Genomic DNA, 21,240 nt, shown 5'->3' on the forward strand with positions numbered 1-21,240 from the left:
ATAATAACTGCTCACATTGCAACCCCAGATTCTGAAAATTGCAGGGGAGCAGATTCTTCCTCAAATTCACCATCCACATCTTCATCATTAAACCAACACTTCTATGTTGTATTTGCAGAAAAGTAGCTTCAAACAGATCTGGAAACAATAACCCCCAGCAAGAGAGCACAGAGCACACGCATAGCTCTGTACAGGACCTGCATTTATGTACACCTTGTATATTCGTGTGCACATATATATTCACGCACACACAGAGATGCAAAGACATCTAAAGTCATTCAAATGTATATTTATGTACCAATTTATGCATATATCTTTGTGTTTATATATACATCCATTCATTTGACAGAGAGGCAGAGAAATATACACATCAATGCAATATTTAGCCTACATTCCACTTTCCCTCTCTACTGTAAATGTCTTAAAAACAGATCACTCTAAAATTTTCTGCCCTCTCGCCAGCTAAATGAAGGATTTAGATTCTGAATTTCTCGGTTCCTTTTTTCATTTTGTACATAAAATAATCCATATAGATGCTGGATTATCGCCTAAGCATTATTCAATCACACAAGCTTGGTACCTCTCCTCCTTATAACGAATTCACTCAGTAAAATTAGCATAAGTATTTACCAGATTAAGCTGACATTTTCCTATATTGCAACATGAAATACATTTATATCCAGAATTTCCCCCAAATAGCCTGGTATAAGTGGGGAGACTGACTTTCTCTGAGCCGTTTTGTATAAGAAACAAGCTACAAGTTCGCTTCTAGTAGTATTTACATTTTTAAAAGAAAATAAATACATAGCCTTTAAGTGAGTTTTCAAGATGTACAAGGAGAAATTTAATTCTGCTACATCTTAAAAAAATAAACTAACAGATTTATGAAGGTTCGTGAAGACAGATAAATAGGAGGCAAATATACTCCTGAGGGTCTGAACAATTTTCCTTACCTGACGTATTATGGAAAAATTCAGAATTTACCAGTCTTCCTTCAGTCAGCTACATTTTACACTGACCTGCATTTTGGACTGAAAGGGAAAAAAAAAAAAGATTAACTGTTGCCAATGAAAAATTTAAAATAATAATCAGAAACCGGACAAACTGAAGGTAAAAATATACAATGGCTACAATAAAGATAAATATTTATTTAATCAAAGTAGAAGTTGTGTTTGGACTGTAGGAATGTTTCATCCTTCCCTTAAAAAAAAAAAAAATCAAGAAAGAAAAAAGCCAGAGTCTTTGCAGGCTCCTGGAGAGTTCCCATTGTCCAGGGCTATCGAGAGCCCAGAATGGCATTAACCTCACAAAAGACACATTGTGCAGGGGACAAAAAAAAGCCCCTTCTTCTACAATAACTTTTAGCTTTTTTATTTTTAGAAAATGACAAAGGTTTTGCAAGCACTCTCTGGTGAAACCTGTAGCAAGCCAGGCTGGACTTGGCTTTATTGATCAACTGTCCCGCATGGAAAAGCAGCCAGGAAAAGTTTGAATGGCAATCCAGATTTGGCTCTTAGAGAGGAAACCCCCGATTTTTCTAAATGTATTTTCTTTTTTTTTTCCTCTAAATAAAACAGCATTATTCCCAGAGTGAATTCAGAAGGATTAGATGAGGTAACTCTCCAAAATCCTAAACCCGTTTCCTCCCCCTAGTCTTGACTAAGAAGCTGCATGCTCTTAAGAGCATTGGAAAAATCTCTCAGAATGAAGAATTCCTTTTTAATCAAACAGATTTCTCGATTAATTTCCAAATTCCTTCTAAAATAAGTCATCTAGCTAGGCTGGGGCAAAAAAATTTTTTTCTAAGAAAAATAAGTTTTAGTGCGGGCTCTCTCTTTACCTGAGGTTACAGGGTTCACTAATAATGCTTTCAAAAACATAAATGTTGTTTTTACATTTGTTTGCAGATCACTTAAAGTGCAAATTGCATTTTATTTTATTCCAGGCATTGTAATTTCAATGGTACGGGTTCATATTTAGAACTCACATAAATACATGCTTGTCATTAAAAAAAATCTATTGCAGTAGCAGTGACGCTAAGGCTAGGATTAGAAAGGGGGGGGAGGAAGAAAGAGAGAAAGAGAGAGAGAGAGACTGAGACTCTTGTTCTTCCTGCATTTGTTTGCTTCTTTTTGGAGGTACTGTCCACCCGCCTAAGTGATGGCTTTGATATACTGGGAATCGGTACAGTAGCAGGGTCCCTGGCTGCTGTCTTTGGTTTCAGGGATCTCCTTTGGGCTGTGGTGGGATGTACTGCTCCTAGTCTTTATCTGAAATCCATCCTCTCATTTCAAGCCCTTTGGCTTCGAGACTCTGCTCCAAACTCTTGGTGGTAGCTTTAAGACTTTTTTTTTGGCATTAGGGAAGGGGTATGTAATTTCCCCCCTTTCTCCACTCTAGACCTTTCCTCACTATTTAAATATATTGGCTTTCTTTCTTACGAATTTAGTCTGAAATTATTTTTCACTGCCTTTATTACATCCCTGCTTTTGATGGCAAAATAGCTTCCTGTGTTTTGAAAACATCTGCTTTCCAGGTTTTACACGAGAAAATTGATTTTACTTTTCTCTTCAGTCCAGAAAGGTAGAAAGTTGGATTTGTTTCCAAGTGCAACTTTTCCTCTTTCCTTAAGTTACCCCCCTTTCAGTTCTGATTCACTTTCCCCCTTTTATTTCTTCTAATCATCACTCCCCCTTCCTCTTTCCTTCTAAAGAACCAGAGAAGATTGATCGCTTCTTATTTCAGAAGACAAAATTAACATATTATATATTTTTTGTCTAGTCTATGGTACGTGTTAAAGTTTTCTCGGTATTTTCCACATTTGTCCTCTGATTTGGGGGGAGGCAATTTTTCTCCTTTAAAAAAATCTCAGATTTGCAATTTAAACTGGCCTCGATGCTAACTCTCTGCTCTTTCACTTAAATCTTTGCTTCAACCTATCCCACTCCATTATTGCCCCCCCCGTTACTCCTCTCTTCTTTGAAGATGCTCTTTCTATTTAATTTAAACATTGCTGCATTTGCCAAAAAAAAGAGAGGGAAAAAGAAAAACGAGAAAGAAAGAGAAAGAAAAGAGAAAGAAAAAAATCTTAAAAAAAATCTTAACCAGGTTCCTATTGTTGCTTCTCTGCATTTCACTTCTCGGTGTGTGTGTGTGTGTGTGTGCGTGTGCGTGTGCCGTGTGTGTGTATGTGTTTTTAATACATGCATAAACTTTTGGTGCCTCTCTCCCTCTTCCTGGGCTCTTCTCCCATCCTCTCTTCCTGCTCTCCTGGCCCTGCTCATCACTTTCCCCTGGTTTTTTTTTTTTTTTTTTTTTCCTCCCTTCCTCCCCTCTGCCTCCCTCCACCTCCCCCTTTTCTTTTTTGCTGAATCTTATTGATCCAGAAGGTGGCTAATTAGCCCTTCCCGTCGTGCCTGGGTAATGAAGCACATGCGCACTGAATTAATCACAGCCATTTTTTGCAGGAAACTAATTAGCAGAATAAAGATCCAAAGACTTTTTTTTCTTTTCACTCATCAGCTCCCACTTCCAGCGCGTCCCCTCCGACCGCTGCAGCCGCCGCCGCCGCCGCCGCCTCCTCCTCCTCCTCCTCCCGGCCGCAGCCGCCGCCGCCACCGCCTGCTTTGCATCCCAATTACAGCCTAGAGCCGCTGCCGCCGCCGCCGCCGCTTCTCCTCCGTGGCCCCTGCCCGCTCCGGGGGCTGTAAACTCCCCGCCAACCATGCTGCTCGGCGGCAGCGGCGGCGGCGGCTCCGGCTCCCCGGCTGCGGCCGCCTCCCGCCCCGGGCTCCGCCGATCGCGCTCCAGCTCCGCCGCCGCCGCCGCCGCCGCCGCCGCCAGCAGCGCGTCCTCCGCCGCCGCCGACCCCCGCCAGCCGCCGCTGCTGCCTTGATGGGCTCCGCGGCCCGAGCGCCTCTTTTCGGGATTAAAAGCGCCGCCAGCTCCCGCCGCCGCCGCCGCCGCCAGCAGCGCCGCTGCAGCCGCCGCCGCCGGAGAAGCAACCGCGTAAGTGGCAACTTTTCCCTCTTTTTTTTTTCCCGCCGCCGCCGCCGCCGCCGCCTGCTCCTCCTCCTCCTCCCGCCGCCACCGCCCGGACGCGGGGCTCCTCGGGGCGCCCGGGCTGCTTTGCATGGGGCTCGTCCTGCCCCCTCCCGGCTCCCGCGCCCGGCCGCCGCCGCCCGCGCTCCCCGCGCCCGCGCCCTGCTCGCTCGCTGCGTCCCGCTCGCCTTCCCCCTGCGCCAAACTTTCTCTTTCTCTTCTTCCTCCTCCTCCCGCCGCCGCCGCCGCCGCCGCCGCCGAGCCCGGGCCGCCCCCTCCTCCCCGGCCCCCGCGCCGCCGCCGCCGGCCGCCGGCGACCCCCGGGAGGGTGGAGGCGCCCGGGGCGAGGCCCGCGCGGCGAGTTTGGAGGCGCCGCCGGGCAGGGCCGGCTGGGGCGCGGGCCGAGGGCGGGAGGGCGGCCGGGGTCCGGGCGCCGAGACAAAGGCGGCGGCCGGGGGGGTCCGCGGTGCCGAGCGCCCCCGCCCCCCCGCGGCCCCCAACTTTGCCCCACCCCGAGAGGCGCCGGGGCCCCGAGCTGAGCCGCCGCGCGGGGCGCGCACCCGGCCCGGAGCAGTGGCCGCGGCCGCCGCTGCTGCTGCTGCCGCCGCCGCCACCGCTGGCCGGCCGGGCGGGCGCCTTCCGCGCTAGGGCTCGACTTGCCGGGGACGCGGCCGCCGGGCCGGAGCCCCGGGGTCCGAGAGGGGGAGAGGGGGCGAGGAGGCGGCGGGACCCTCTACCTGCGCACTCTCCGCCCTGCCACATTGGCAGCGCCGCGAGCGCCCAGAGGGGGCTCTGCCCTGGACACTAGGGGCTCCCGGGGGCTCGGGACTGCGCCGCCGGCCAGGACTAGACCTAGCCTGGCCGGCCTCTCCTTGGCCAGCTGAGTTGAGAGACATCGGAGGATTCTTTTTTTTCTTTCTTTCTTTTTTCTTTTTTTTTTTTTTGCTCACGCGAATCTGGGATTGTTTACATTCTGTTCCCCACTCTCACTTGTCGTCCTGCTCCACTCCTCTTTTCCATGTATTTTCTCCATTAGATGCAAAAACCATGTTCTTGAATTTTACATTATGCATTTTCATGTACATCTTTTTGCATGTTTCTTGGAGAATAGATCTAAGTGCATTTTATGCAGTGTACTATTTAAATTGTGTATGGACTCAGGACTCGTAGGCTTCTTGTGGAGCTATCAAATTAAAAAATATATTTTACTTTACAAATTAATCTGTTGCTCATAATCTGACTTTTGCAGAATGTTGTGCAATTCCTTCGACTGTGGCCAATTCTTTGATTACAAGTGCTTTCAGAAATCACCCACTCTTAACTTTTCCCCCTTGTTGCTTTGAAGTAGGGTAAATATGACAATTTTTATTGGTCTCAATTATTGAAACTTGATCTAAGGACTATATGGAAGGAGGAGGCTGATTGCCTTTTTCTGGCCTCCAGTTCTAGTGACTTTTAAAAAGGGGGTTTGTTAAGTACCTTTGAAGAATATAACATACGGTGGTCGCTTGGCTGTAATGCAAATTACAGAGCATAAATTCACTTCGGAATTAAAAAAAGGCTCGAGCCCTTTCAGGGGGGACACTTAAGGATTTATTATGTTTTTTAAAAAATTACTTTTTTCTCCCTACTTTGGGAGAATGGCTAGTTACAGACCAACTTATTTGGAGGTCTTCGGAAAGGCTTGGGAAATGGGAGAGCGGAGAAGATTGATTACAATCTGCATAATCAATAGGGCAGCGTGCTGCACTCGTCTACCTACATTTACTGTAAATTTCTACAATATTTGCAGCATGGGTGCTCCAGTGCCTTCCTCGGCTTCTTAGAGTGGATTTAGAGGCAGTAGAAGCAGAATTTACTGCCCAGCCCTCCGGAACAATATAGGGGAAGTCCACTCGATAGTGGCTAATTTTAAAACTCTTTCATTTTATGGTACATTTTTTTTTGGTAAATCTGTTTACGTGTGGGGGTTTCGGATACTCAACCCCCAAAGCATAGGTATCCTATAGGTTGAGGGGAGTGGAAAGTCTCGGGGGGGTTAGGGAATGGGAATTCACTTATTGAATTACCACTTTGGGGGCCCTCTTCTCATCCTATAATGTTAGATATCTTTAACTGGTATGAGTAATTTAGAGATAGGAATACAAGAGAGAGTAATACACCAGAGATTGAAGCAATGTCAAAAGTAAGGATTGCTGTGTGTGTGTGTCTGAGAGAGAGAGAGAGAGAGATAATACAGACACTTATCTTATAGTCAGGCTTGAAAGCTTGGTGGTAGGTGAATCCATATTTGGAGATGATTTTGAAATAGTCTAGCAAATGGTGCACGAACAGGATTTTGTAAAAAGTGTACACGGAGTCAGTTTTGAAAGGATTGCGGTTTGGGGAGATGAGGTGTGGGCAGGAAAACCCACTCTAGGCCAGCAGTCTTCCTCTGTCTGTGTCTCCTCCCTTCCCCCGCTCGAGTTTTAGTTTTTAATTACTTAATGCTGAAACGCACAGGGCTTATATAAATATTTGCAAATGCTCTTTCCTATTGATTTCTCTGAATAAACTGCCCTGCTCAGGTCCAGAGAGGAGGCAATTCAGATCTGTGGACTTTTTAAACATATAAAGTCTCTGGAGGAGTGTTCGTCTGTGCATGCGTGTGTTTATGGGTAGAGTTGTAGACACGAAGATTTTGGGGGGCTGCAAGGAGAGTTCAGGCTCTCCGTAGTGTGAGCTGAGAAAGCTGGGCTGGAGCTGGCCCCATGGCCTGGCAGTCCTCTCTCTGTGTGTGTGTGTGTGTGTGTGTGTGTGTGTGTGTGTGTGTGTGTGTACAGGTACACACTGTGTGGGCGTCCACACTGGGGGAGTCAGAATGCATCTGTACTTACATCTCCCCCCACCTTCCATTAAATATGGAGCGGTTTTCCAGGACTCGGTGACTGCCTTCTCCTCAGGGTCACATTGAGTTCGAATCTGATCCAAGGTGCAAGAATCCTGCAATGGAGAAATAAAGGAATATACAGAATGGGGTCAGGTCAGCTGCTCAGAGGCCAAAACCCCTACAGCTACTTTGATTTTATGTTTTTTGTGTATATTTTAGGCTCCTCCTGCCATGTTACAAATTGTGCCTCCTCCTCTCAGGTGTTTGCTCTGTGGCTTAAAGGCACCGGAGCCTTTGCTTGTATGGATGTCTGCTCCCAGCAAGAACAGAAAACCCACAATACCGAATCCAAAACAAAACGAGGGAGGAGGGGGAGGAAGAAAACCTCTATTGAGTTCAGGCAAATAAGGTTGGGTCTCCAGATCGGATTACAAAGCAGCTTTGAATATGCAAGACAGCACACAAGACCAGTTATTCCAGTTACAACAAACTATTAAAAAAAGAGAGAGAGAAAAGAAAAGGCATGTTTAGGTCGTAATTTGTTAGTACAAGGAAAAGAATCCCACATAAAGCTGCCTTTTTTTTTTTCCCCTCCCTTTGCTGGCTTCACATAGAATTCACTCACCCTTTTCCGATTCGTCTGCTTACTGTATAGGTTCTTTTATTAAAATCTTTTGGGTTTAGGAAGATCGCTGCAAGCAACACATTTTCTGTATTTTTTTTTCCCTTTATCTTAGAGGAGAGTTGGCAGGGGTTCTGTGGTTTGCAGTTACACAATATGTTATCATGTTTTTAATCACTAAATCATTGCAGTGGTTATAGATTTACAGTCTTGGAGTATTACAGAGAGGAGCAACGGCGGCTATATATATGCTTTTAAATTACACCAGTGTAAACTGAGATCAGCAGCTGTGAATATGGTCGGCAGGCTTCAACCCTCTCCCCCCCAGGATCTTAGTTCCTTTACCCTCTGTGATTTTTTCCAAATTGTTCGGTTTACTTAAAATTCCTTATCTCTTCAGCACCCTCCTCCAAAAAAATTAATTTTCATTTCAGACCTCTAATCCCTGGTAAGCTAGAATTCAAACTCTTGAAATATAACTTTGGATCAGAGAGTATAATAAAGAAAAAAAAAGTAGATTTCCTAAGAAATCCTCCTGGTTTCCATACCGACCTCCTGCATAGGGGTGGAGGGCCGACTGCAGATCAGAAAGTGGGGGTGGGCAGAGGGACGGGAAGGCAAGCTTGTGGCGCTGGCCTGCCTGGAACCTCCAGTGTCCTGTCACCTCGAGCCCACTTTCAGCTTCTGTTTTTCATATTATTATGTAACAGAATCCTTGGCAGCATTAAAAATTCAGTATTACAAGCTGATTGTAATGCTGCCTCATTAGACAGCACTGTCTGGCCTTGTATTAAGTGAAATACAGAGCACGGCTTTTAGATTATAAACACCAATAAATATTAAGGATCAGCAGAGGGGGGAAATAGTCAGCTGGGTTTTTGGCCCCTTCTGGTTTTCTATCCCCTCCCATCTTCCTTTCATCCCCCTCCTCCCCCTTCCTCCCTCCCGCCCATGGTAACTGTCATCTGTTTTCTTGGGATGCTGATATGTCGACCCTGGTGACATTTTAGGAGGGCTTTTTATAGAGTTATCTTGTGTACACAAAAGGTTTGGAAGTTTGTTTTGTTTTGATCTGCAATAAACAGGTCCTTCACTTTGCTGATGTCATTTCCGTTCATATTTGAGTTGTTTATTGTGCTTCTTCTCGGGGCCCTCTCATCCCTACCCCCACCTGGCTTTTCAGCCAGAGCCTGTGGCTGCCTGGGGAAGGGGGGACACGGTCCTAAGCTGCCAGGTCTGGGTTCAAAGGCTGAGGGTTGCGTGTCACTGCCTTGTCCTAGGGTTCGCCCGCTGGGGAAGATGTTTCTAGCTTGAAATCTGGTTAAACACTCCGACATCCACTTGCTCTGGTATTTTCATGGCATGCAGTGATTCATCTCAGTTTCCTTTCTTTGAAACCACCCCCCCCAACACACACCTTGTCTATTTCTTTAATACATCCTTATTGTCCACTTTCCATGCACCTCCCCCGCAAATAAAAACCAACCTTGTAATGACGACTTTGATTCAGTCGCAAATCTGAAGCTGGCATTAGCGAATTCATGCTGTGGAAAAAAATAAATGTTTCCAGGCACTGCCCCACAGCGCCCCCCCCCCCCAACTTCTATCCCTATTCAGTTTTTTTTTTGTTGTTTCTCCCGCGTTTATTTTTCTGCTCCCTCCCTTTTTGTAGACATAAAGGCTGTTCTGGTGTTACTAAAAATGACTACAATGTCCAGTGGTTCTTCCTTCCATGTGTTCTGCCATTGGAATCTCCCCTCCTCCAGAAATAAGTAGCATGGGGAAAGGAAGGAGGAAAAACTGTGTGTGTAGGACCCCAAGGCTTTCCTCTAATAAGTTGATGGGCTTTAGGTTAAAAAAAAATATTATTGTTTTGTTCTTTTAGGTTTAGAAATAATAGGGAGAGAGGGAAAAGCAGTCATTAGGAAGTTCACTGAGCTGCTTTCCAACTAAGACGGGTGAAAAATGAACCTGCATTGACACTTGGCTCCATGTGAAAGCCCCAGTAACCTCTCCCCCCTTCCGTGGCCCTGGTCTTTTGTTCCTGGAGAACGGAGCTAAGGTGCTTTTTCTCCCAGACCAAAGGCAGCAGGCAAGGAGTCCCCTTGTGTGCGCATCGCCTTTAGATGGCCTTCTCATGGTTATTGTCAATGCAGACTCCCCCAAACAATTGCTCCAGGGAGACACAAAAGCAAAAACATTTGTCCTATTTTTTTAACCTCTTTGTTTTAGATTTTTTTTTCATCCATTCTTTAAATTTCACAGTTTCCATTTGTCTGCAGAGAGACAAACGGAACAGCATGAAGCGCATTTTACCGTAGGCCTCACTGGCGATTGGAACAGCCTCAATAGAAATCCAAATTCTAAAACACTGGCTGACTTGGAGGAGATGTGAAATTTCAGCTTGGGGCTCTTAAGTCAGATTAGCACAGATTTCGAACAAAAATGCACTCACGTGAAAAGATAAGAAAATGGGATTCTAGAATCATTTTGGGGAAGTGTGAAAAGGGTCATCTTTTGTTTATCTCTTGGTATCCTGCCCCAAGAAGTGGTCGCTTGACAGGAAAGAATTGCAAACCCAAATGAAATCCTTAAAAAAAAAAAAATCTGATCCCGGTTATTGTGCTTCTGGTGTATTGTTGAAGTGATTGTTTAATGCGTGTGTAGGGGAACTGTTGGTAACCTGCTATGGAATTGATGCTGGGTTGGGAATTTTTTTAAAACCTACGATTTATATATAGAGGCCATATCCCTTCCCCTCTTTTTTTCCTCTCCTGTTTCCTTTTTCCTTTCTTTTCCCTCCAACCTGCTTCCCCTCCAAGAATTCAGTAGTTTGTGTCAGGCTGAGTGCAAAGGGATGTGTCAGACAGTGGGGGTGGCCCATGAACAAAATAGGAGTCCCCTTCTTTTCCTGGCCCCGGACAAAGCACCTCCCTCCCGTGATGTATGGACCCCGCATGTGATGCTGTCCTTAAGCATCTGTCTGCCTTTTCATTAAAATTCTCAATTTCAAGGTTTAGAAACACAAATGTAAGAATCCCCTTGGGTATAAAAGTCTTGCATGGCAAATTCTCTTTGCCCTTTCAGAAATTATATTTTTGTTTAAAAAAAAAAAAAAGAAAGAAAGAAAGCTTTTGACCTAACATTTTAAAGCTGTTTTAAAGCAAGTTCTTTATTTTTGCTTTTTAAAACTTGGGTTTTGTAACTTAAAATTAATTTGGAAAAGCTCTTCCCAATCACAGTTTTTAAAAAAATGGTTACTCATTTGTGTCTTTTTTATATGTGTCATTGACAGATTTAGGGTCTGAGCTGGGAGGGTGGGTAAGTAAACTAGATAATGTACCACCTACGATTGAGGGGTAAAAATTAATCTATGGAATTAGCGTTGCAGCAATAGTGGGAGGCCTTGAGGTTTGTGTCAGAGAAAAGCGAATCAAAACATCTGTGTATAGTCCTTGGCCCACCAGCCTCCACTGGTTGTGAAGGTGAGTGTGGGATGTTGTGAGAAAAAGCTGCATTTTGTGCCATACTCAAGATAGCCTGGCCACCCAGTGGGTATCGGGCCCCTAAATAGAATTGCCTAGAAATCATGGGGCGAATTCAGGGCATGGAGTGCAATTGAGCTCCCCATGTTTACTTGTTTATTTCAGACTCCCCCCCACCCCCCAGCCTCCCTTCTGGCTTTTTCTTTGTTAAAGCCTCAAAGTTATTTAAGCACTAGTTTTAAAATCAATGTCTATGTATAATTTAATAAAAATAGAAGGATCTAGAAGAATACAAAAATCCACCTAAACCTACTTGTCCTGTGAAAATAGAGCCCAGGTTTAGCCAGAAGTCAGAATGCTGACATTCACAGTATCTTAGCTTAGAGATCATATTTACCTTTGCTGAAGTGAAAGGATACAGCATTGGAGAGCGAGTGTGTATGAGGGGAGAGAGAGGAGCCAGTTTGGTTCGGTGGGGATGTTCGTAATTTACCAGCCAGCTAAGCATCAGGGGGCTGGCCTCCGGCTTGGAGAGTGGGTAAGGGGAGGCGTAGGGAAGGGGTTAGCATTCCCTGATTTATTTTTAAATATTTATCCTTTTGGCTGTAGCCAATTACGCTTTCCAGATGAGGTGAGACTAGTTATGGGGAACTGGGAGGGAAGAATGGCTTTTTCTGCGAGTGGCTTTATTTGTCAACAGTGTTCAGGTCAGAGCGATGACAGTGCCAGCTGTCATTGCTGGGTAGGCCGAGGGTTTAACATCAGGCAGCTGCCCTCAGAAGAGCTAGGGCTTTTCAGAGCTGGAGGACAGAATTTGCAACATGTATTTCAGAGAAACTGTTGATTTCATACGTCAGTGCAAAAGTCGCAGATCCCCTCTGAAGAGGTATTGTTTTTGTTAATGATGGAAGTAAGTTTTGATAGAGGTCACAGCTTTTGTGTAATCCATTATATTCATAATGACACAGAGGCCATAGATTACCTGCCTGTAGATTACCTGTTAAATTTTTGCCTGTAACAAAGGTAAGCTTGACCAGGCCTCACCGTGTATGTAGCTGGTACCGGATTAAGATAAAGGAAAGGGAGCCAGGGTCGCTCTCAGTTCTACTTGTCAGGCCTCTGAGGTGCAGGAGGCGGACTGCAGTGTCTGCCGCTTGGGAAACTGTCCGGACAGATCCTCTCAGGGCCTTCTGCCCAGCACCTCCGCATCCTTCCAGATTACTTTATAGCTGATTCTTGGGGCTTTCTAGCTTTTATTTTATTGAAGATATTTATCTGTTGGCCCACCAGGTCCATGATGTCACCTGATGATGAGGTTGTCTTCTGTTAATAAAAGTTAAGACAAATCAGCAAAATTAGATTTTCTGGGAGTATAAACATTTTCTTATTGCCTTTAATTTATCTGATGGGCCATGGGTTGCTGCCAGGTAAGACCATGGGGCCTGGAGTCTTCATTTTCCTGGGGGCATTTCCAGAGACATCTCTGCCTGGAGTGTGCAACGTTACTTGCGTTCTCGCCAGCATCATCATCTTCATGTATTATTCATAGTCACTTTTTCAATTAAATTATTAATTGGTTTTCTTTAAGGTGTTCTCAACTCGTGGGGCTAATATAAATAATAGTGTGTTTTGAAAACACCACCTGTTCTTGGGCCTGAAGTCAGGCGGGCTGGAAACAGCTCTGCCCTGATCCTGCTCTGGTTTACAAAATCATCCTCCACTTTTCCTTCTCGCTCTCCACTCCCCCCTCTCCTCACTCTCTCATGTGTGACAGAATTTGGCTTGTGGTCTCCTTTGTCCCTAATCGGACATGATTCCCTAGAGACAGTCTTTTCTCCCAGGGCCCTTGCTGAAAAAAAATTTTTTTGGAGTCTCTTGTCTGGATGAAAATGCAGAGAGGGCTTGCCTGTCCCCAACAGGTTAGATATTTACGTTAATTTGAACCCAAATTACATTGTGCACGATGCCTTATACAAGCGGACATGGTAGTTTTTATCAGCCAAGCATCCTCTTTCCTGCATCAGCGTGTGCTTAATGCTAATAGGATTCCATACATACAGCTCTTCGCCCCCTGAGCTTATTACATTTCTAACACTTGCATGGTTGGTTATTGTGCAGTCGGAAGGGACTCTCAAGGCTGTGTGGCCAGCCTGGATGGGTGGTTTTCAGAAAGGGTGAAAGCAGGTGCCTTTCTGTGGTGAGAGAATCAGGAGTAAATTCAGACTGAATGTGTGGGATTCTGGCAGGGAGGACAGGGGACTTCCGGCGAGATTTCTATGGAGCTGCCTTTGCATATCGGAATGGAAAAGGTGAACGTGGGGAGATGTACAAGTGCCTAGCAATTGCTTTGACCAACTGAAGTGGCTGCATTAAATGTGACCCCAGTGGTAGAATCTCCCTATGAAGGGCATGATCTGTGCCTTCTCTGAAATGAGGTGGCGTTTTAAGGCGAGTCTTACTAAAGAGACTAAGCTTCACTGCAAACTGTGACTTTTTTTTTCTCTTCTGATTGTCTCTGTTTTTCTTTTTCTCTTTCTTTCTCCGCCATGAAAAACTCTATCCTTAAAGTGTCAGTGGAGAGCGGGGGATGTTTTTATAAGTTTCTGCAGCTGAAAAACAGAAGTGCTCTGTAAAGCAGTTAATAGGATGGGTGTGTGTTTCAAATAAATTCCTGTCCACATTGGCTAATGTCCCCATGCTAGAGTGGCCTGGCTGTGACGTGGATGGGGCCCAGAGACCGATGGCTACGGTTCGGAGGCCCCAGCCTCCTTTTTGTGGCCGAGGGCGCTTCCCTTTCTTCTCGCCCGATTCTAGGCCGGCCCCTGACTTTTGATGAGTGAGGGGTCAGCTCCTGGGGAGGACCTGGCTTTGTTCCCGCCGGGCCGGTTCCCTGGGCGGTGTAGGCCGAGTCGCCCAGGGCTCCCGTCCCCCGGCGCGCGGCCCTGCCTGCCTGGAGGCCCCTGCCCGGAGCGAGGCCGAGCGCTGGGGCCTCGCGCGCCCCTGTGTCCCCGTGTCCCCGCGGGCGCGGCCGCCGCCGAGCACCCGGCCTGCGCCCGGCACGACTGTAGATGTCAGGCTTTGCCCGGGGAGCCGAGCCGCGGCGGGGCTGTGAGTTTCAAATTAACCTTCCGCTTTGTTGCTGTGTAATGTGGATCCCTGAAGGCCCCCCGCCCCGCCCGCCCCCCTTCCCCAGGCGGTGCGCGCTGCAAACTGCGAGTTGAGCTTCATTTACATAAAGCGATTCCGGGCGGGCGGGCGGCGGAGCCCGCGGCAGGCAGGCCGGGGACCGGGACTCGAGCGCCGCGCCCCGTGGGTGAATCCCTGCCGCGCGCCCGGGGACCCTCCCTCCGGGGGAGGGGCGACCGCCAGCCCCGGCCGCCACCATGAGCCCCCCTCCCCTGCCTGTGCCCCGCCTGCACCTAGCCAGAGCCACCTCGGAGCCCCGGGGGCAGCGGGAGGTGGGCAGAATGCCGCCTGGGCTGGGTAAGTTCAGGGCTCGGGTGCTGCCGGAATTTCCCCTTGTCGCGCACGCCGCGGCCCCCGGACCTGCGAGTGCCTCCTCCCTCCGGAGGTGTGCGGAGCCTTTGTGTGCCAGGTGAGTGGAGCCTCCCTCCCCCGGCGCCCGCCCGCCCAGTTCGCGCAGCCGGCCTAGAGCTGCAGGCAGGTGCTGCGAGTCTTGGCTGAACTTCCCATTCTCTTGGGGCGTGTGGGGGAAGGGCAGGCAGGATGCACTTGAACTACTAGACTCCAGTGGGAACCTACCTGGGGTGAGAGCGTCTGAATTCTGCTGGGCACAAAGTAAAGCCCTTCCTCCTCTCCCTTCCATCTTTCCTCCCTTCCCTCCTTCCTTCCTTATTTTGCTTTTGGATTAGTTCCTGCCTTCTGAATACTTGCAGAGCTGGTGTCATTTAGAAGTTTGGGTTCCTCCACCTAAAAATGCACCCTTTTCAGCCCAAGAGAAGTCACTGGTCAGTTCGAAACAGTGTGAAGAATGCGCTTGTTGTGGAGTAATTGAGAGGAGAAAGTGTGGAGCTGGAAGGCACGGTCGGAGATGGGCTTTGTCCACTCTCTAATTCTAGTTTATTCGCACTCGGGAAACCCGGAGCAGCATTCATTTCTGTGGAGAGGGGCTGGTGGAGAGGGAGAGCTGAGATGTTTGTCCTGTTAAAAGAAGAGGAATGCCCAAGTTAGGTCAAGAGCAGAAAAAAACCCAAACGTAATCATTATAGGCTTAGAGGGAAAAGAACTTTCTGGAAGTTGGTTCTTTCTGCTTTGGACATACCTATGTTATAATGATGGGAAAATGCCTTGAGGGCAGAGACCACAGCTCCTGCCTGGTGTAGTCTGAGAGTGCATTGCCTGGCATACGAACTGGTTTAAATGAAATCGGTGAGCAGGTGAATCCAGGCGAGTCATCCCTTCCCCTACCCTCTATTTGTGTCATTTAACCGGCCTTGAAGACTCTAAAAACCATGGACAGATAACCCTCGAGAGGACCTGTGGTCCCTCTTTGGGCATAGGGAGAGGCCTTGCCCTCAGGCTGGGGCCTGCTTGGTGTAATGTATTAAGGCAAGCAAGGAAAACAACCCTAAGCCTTGACGGTAGATAGTGGGAAAGTTACATGTCATCTGATTTCATCCCATGCTTTGAGATCCTTGGAGACAAGTCACTAAATAAATAGAGTATAATTTAAAGCCCACGTCAGCCGGGAACTTCATTTCTTTGCCATCAAGCAGCAGGTGCGAGTTTGTAGAGTTGGCCCCTCGAGTCCCCTCATTCCTAAATTCAGGAGGTGTCAAACCTTCATGTTCTTTTAATGGCTGTGGTTTCTGGATAGGTTTCAAGGGGAAACCCTAAAAATCACGAGTTCCAGTAGGCTGGGCTGGAGAGGGAAGCCCGAGTGCTGGGGCAGAGACCGCATCTGAGAGGAAAACATACACCTTCCAAGGTAACCTGATCAAGAAAGGACGAGCGAGGCCGGGGGCCTGGGCCTGTTCCTTGTTATCAGAACAGCCACTGGCGCCCTGAGATTCTGAATCCTTCTCGTTACCCAACCCCAAAACGGAAAGCAATTAGGGAAAGAGGTGGGGTGTGAGGGAAGTCAGGGACTGCGGCTCTAAATAATTTAAGGGTTTCAAGAATGGGGTCATTGGAGAGAGGAACATACCTGGATGTTTGCACACCTGTATTTGCGTTCATTCAATTTTGCAGAGACCCCGAAGGCCCCCTTTCAGAGGGTGTGTAGCTATGAAGGCCAAGAGAAACTTTCCCTCTCCCTTCCTTAAATTACAGGACTAAGGAGACTGTCTGCATTTAGTTTCCAGCGTGTTCTCAGAGAGCGTGTAAGTGCCTCTCAGAATGGGCTAGGGTCACACTTTGCTCTTTTATTTAATTACACAAATGTTATTTAACAACATGGGGCGGATGCAGAAGCAAGCACTTTTACACTTTAAAAACAATCCTTTTGGAATCACAAGGAATGAAGTGACTCGGAGACCTTCTGTCTTGATGACATGGGTCACCTCCTTTCCAAACTCTCGTTTGAAATGGCTGCATTTTCTATGGGATGGAGAGAGCTGCTGTTTTCCAGTTCTCCTGAAAACAGCTTTGATTGACAGGGAACTATTGAGAAACACTTGCTAACTCTTCCAAAATAAAAAATCTGAGCTGTTTCTCCAACCACCTGAGACTTTAATTTTGGTTTCTTCCCTTCCGCCTTTTATTTGCACAAATGAATACTCTGGGAGGGTGGAAAGGACCCAAATAAAACAGTGCTCTCAGCCGGCCTCTGTTTGGCTCGTCCCAACAGGACAGTGAGGTGCCTTCCTTCTTGCTGCTTTGGGGTTGGACTTGACTGCCATGTCAACTCGGTGCCAATTGGACTGCCCAGTGGCAAGGAGCTAAAATAAGTGAGATTTCAGTTTTCATCATTGTGACTTTAAATGATGATGACTAGACACTCCCAGGATAGGCCTGGCTCACCTTGGGTGACCCAAAGGTTGTTAGTTCATTAGAATAGATCTGTGATTGCAGACTGCTAGCAAAGTATTATCTGAGGCTGGTGATGATTTAGCTTACACTTCTGGTCACAGGTGGTGTCCAGGGAGCGTGTCCTTATTGTGACTGTGTGCCATTGTTCCTTTGGGACGTCGGGGCCTTTTTTTTGCTTCTGAAGTGTTAATGTGAGAGCGTAGAAATACTGGAGGGCCCAAGCAGACCCTTACCTAAGAAATCATTTTTATTGCAGAGTTGCAACAGTCTCATGTTAAAAAGTAAATATTTAAGTGACTAAGCAACATTTTATAAAAGTGTAGGGAATTGCTCAAATTACTTGAAGGGAAAGAAGGCGAGTTGTCCTTACACCCACTTTTTGGAGTAGCTAGCTTGCTTCTTAACGTGAAAGGGGTTAGCCTGGTCTTACAGGAGAGAAAGTGGTGATTCTGGCCTGAAGAAACTTGCAGGCTCCTCTCATACTTGCCAGTATTACAGGGATAATGTACCTGACGCTGAACATTAGTAACCTCAAGAAGTACAGTATGTGGTTTCTACTTGCATTTGTTATTAAAACGGTTGCTTGCTCTTCGCCTGACCTATTTCTGTATAGAGCTTGGGCCTGTTGGCCAACTCTGGTTCCTAAAGCTGGTGTAATTAACCAGGATGGGGGTGTTACCTAAAAACACAACAGGAAGGCAGATTCCATTACAGGGAACTTCATAGGGGTATCCACATGTGCTGGTATGGAGATTTGGTTGTAATGGTGATTGTTAGAAATCAGCACAGTTCAGAACCACCATCCTCTGCCTGGGTTAGAAACTGCGGTCCGGGAAATGGGGACCCAGTTTTAATAGAATCCAGGCAGGAGAATTCCTTGGTAGGAGGTAATCTCAATCAAATATTAAGGGGTGCCTGTTCTGTCCAAAGCACAGTGTCCTGAGTCTTTAGGCTGCTCAAATTGAGAAACAAGTACACAGAAGCTAAGATTGAGTCAAACTGCCCCAAGGGAGAGACCCGGGTGAAAAAATCTTGGCTCATTGGCAAGCCACTCTCAAAATCCAGATTAAGGAGAAAAACTACAAAATCAACAACTGTCAGATTTCTTTTCTGTATGGTTTAAAGTTGGCTGCCAGAGTGTTCTCTTTGTGCATGTGCAAAGTGACAATCAGATGTTAGAGGGCTTTTTTTCCCCGCTAATATGGTAAATGACTCCTCTATGGACAGGAACTGGGGAATTGACAGCAGCATTGTGCTGAGGCTTCAGAAGCAGTGAGATAACTTGAATGTTTTTTTCTGGTTTTCATTCTTTGGGACAGGGGACAGGTTGGTGAGGACAAGGCAGTGAGTAGTCTAGCAGTGACAGGTGTGTTTCTAGAGAGTTCTTTGCCCAAGGAAGGTGGCTTGACTCCTTATTAGTCACTTTTAAGGGTGATTTTTCCTTAGATGTTGCTGCCCGTCTTTTACCCTTGATTCCTGGAGTTTCTTGCTTTTGCAAGGATAAGGGTGTGAATGAAAAGGGGGGAAGGGACATAGAAAGTTTGCTAGGTGGCGAATTTGGCTCCATTTCAGAGTAAGATTTTGGTTTTGTTGGTTTTAACCCCAGACAGGGCCTCTTAGCAAAATGCCTGAGCTTAATCTGCCTTTTCGGGTGAGTCCTTCTCTCTTCCCACGGGAGGGTCACCATGCAGTCTTGTCAACATGAGGATTAATGCATGGGGTTTTGATGTCTACCCCTCCAGAGAGGCCGTAGCTGGCCTCCTGTGTCCCGGGGGGCTGGCGGGTCTTAGGTGGTTCAGCTGCTCATTCTTTGAATTTTGCTATTAGCACATGCTGCCTCCAAGATTTTTCCATTCTCTTTCCTCGCTGAAGACATTCTAAGGCTTCCATGGAAAGGAGGAGTGGGGTGCACAGAACATGTCCTCTGTGCCCCCCCACACCGCCCCTTCTGGCTGCTGCAGATTTGGGACTGAAGCCAGCGAACCCCCTTGCAGGCTGCTCCTTGTGAGGATGGGGGAGCACTGGGATCCCCCTCCCCTTCTATTCTGCTAATCACATAATGGCCTTAAAGGCTTTCTTAAATGATTATCTTGTCTTCAATTTTAAGTGGGTCTTTTGGGGCAACAGTTGGGAGTTTATGAAGTATCCGCAGTCATCTGTAGGGAGACTCTGAACTGGGAAAACTGGCTCGGTTGGACTCTGAAAAGATGGTGGAATTTTCATCTGCTGCCGATTTCACGCACCGTCCTGAAAGTGATTTCAGCCGCAAACCTTTGATCTGGGAGTGAGACTTCTCCCACCTCCTATGCTTCTGGAGGCAAGAGTTGGTGACTGACTGCTCAGACCTCCTCCTCTTTGTGTATGTGTGTGTTGGGGGGTGTTTGCTAAAGAGAAGGGCTGAGTGATTAGGGGAGATTGGGGGTAAGCATGGTGGGGGCTTGGAGGCAGGGAGGGGGCGATGTGTTGACTTCATTAGGTAATAAGGACTGAAGTACTTGGGGGTCTTTGGGGGTGGGCAAAAAAGCAATTTTGCTGGTTGCTTGGTTGTGCCTGATTTCACCTGGGAATGTGACTGGAGAAAAATTCTTCTGAGTCTATTGGTTGAGCTAGATTTTGAATGAGATGTGTTGCCTGCGCACATCTCTGTCATAGGCTCTGTGTTTCAATATTACAATTCCAGTTCACAGGTGGCTGTCTGTCTTCTCATCCGAGTCTCTTTAGTGGAGAGGCTGGAGTTAGATTAGCTGAGGGAAGAAAAGACCAAGGGGCTTAATTTGATATTTGATTTCAGCCCTGCAGCACCCCCCACAAGTCATATAAGTGCCTGTTCGAATATGGAATTCTCCCTTCAGTGTATAAAAAGCTCTTTTCAAAGAAGTTTAAACTCCTGTAAGTCTATAAAAAGTACGTATGTGTAGACGTGAACTTATTTGCTTCCCACACTCTGACGGTCTCTGAGTGGCCTATTTTGGACAACTTTTCCTTCCTGACATCTTTCTCCAGTGAAAATACGCTAAAGAACATGAGTGTGCCTTTTTTCTCCTTCTCAGCAACTTTTCTTTTTTTTTAAACAATTTTTCTTAACTACTCAAGAAACAATGCAAGCCTCTTCCACCGTTTCAGGCCCTGCTTCCTAAAAATGCTCTCTGGCTCAGGGCCTTGGTTCTTTATGTACATTTGGCTTGGAGGGGGAGTGGTTTTTGCTTTCCTTGTAACATCTCTGTAGTTCTCCATGGAGCATCTGCATCGTTGTTAAAGTGTCACATCAACTTTTGGACACTTAAGGAAGAGGCCCGCAGACTCAGTGTGTGTTAGGAGGCTGATGTCACTGTTAAAGCAACTGCCTTTAAATGCCACCTCTGTTCTACCCGGTGCTTGAATGGTATCACTTTTATATTTGATACATAATGATTGCCAAGGGACAGGCATTGATGAAAACTGTCAATCTGTGGACCTGATGATATGAGCACGTGTTACCTGGGCCCACCTGGCTTACTTTTAAAATGTAGTTCCAGGCAAAGAATGGCAGAAGTGAAAATAATAGGGGTCCCCCCGACTTTTTCAAAGAGGAGGTTAAAGCTGATTTTTCCTCCCACGGGTATGAAACCCAGAGGTAGAGGTGTCTTTGGGGAAAGCAGAGAACTTTTACGCCTGTTGGGAGAGGACCCTTGCTGGGGAGTCTGTATCAGTTGTCCAGAGAGTGGAGAAATTGGCTGATAGAGGAAATTCTGGAGCAAACCCCTAAGTGTGTAATTGGTGGGAGGTGTAGTCTTCAGTGGCTGAAGGAATGAGATCATTACAGAGTATGGTGGGGTAGAGTCCAGTTCAGGATCAGAGTGCTGCTCACGAACCAGCCCTTGAAATGGGGCTTCTGTTGTTAACACTCAGTTTCGTGGGAGAAGCAGAGATGAATCAAATGAGCCTGCTCTTTGGGAAGCCGGCTTCTGCTCTTCACTCTGCTTTAGCCTGCACCCCTCTGCTGGGGTCTTAGGGTAAGGCCCAGCTCTGCTCCAGCCTAGCTGTGTGACTGTGGACCCATCAGTTAGCTTCTCTGAGCCTTACTTCCTTTATCTGTAAAATGGGCATAATACACACCTCACATTTATAGAAGGAATTAATTGAAATAGGAAACAAGGCTTCGCAGTGCATATTCAGTAGCTGCTCCACAAACGTTCGTTCCTGTCTCCATATCCTTTGCCTTTGTGTTTCTTTTCTTCCTGCTGATGGCCTCT

The 21,240-nt window shown here is 46.9% G+C and overlaps 1 protein-coding gene across 4 annotated transcripts in view; it reads left to right on the plus strand.

Annotated features, from left to right (window-relative positions):
• The first annotated feature begins 3,395 nt into the window (after positions 1-3,395).
• ZFHX3 (zinc finger homeobox 3) overlaps positions 3,396-21,240 on the plus strand; it is a 241,222-nt gene continuing 223,377 nt past the window's right edge. For 2 of the 4 annotated variants that reach the window (XM_058528161.1, XM_058528163.1), the window contains exon 1: positions 14,371-14,612. The gene's annotated coding sequence lies outside the window, so the exon portion shown is untranslated. Of the gene's footprint in view, positions 4,009-14,370; positions 14,613-21,240 lie in introns of those variants that run through there. The other 2 variants (XM_058528162.1, XM_058528164.1) reach the window with 2 other exon arrangements.

The sequence above is a fragment of the Diceros bicornis genome, chromosome 32 (assembly GCF_020826845.1).
Source record: "Diceros bicornis minor isolate mBicDic1 chromosome 32, mDicBic1.mat.cur, whole genome shotgun sequence".
Lineage (NCBI taxonomy): Eukaryota > Metazoa > Chordata > Mammalia > Perissodactyla > Rhinocerotidae > Diceros > Diceros bicornis.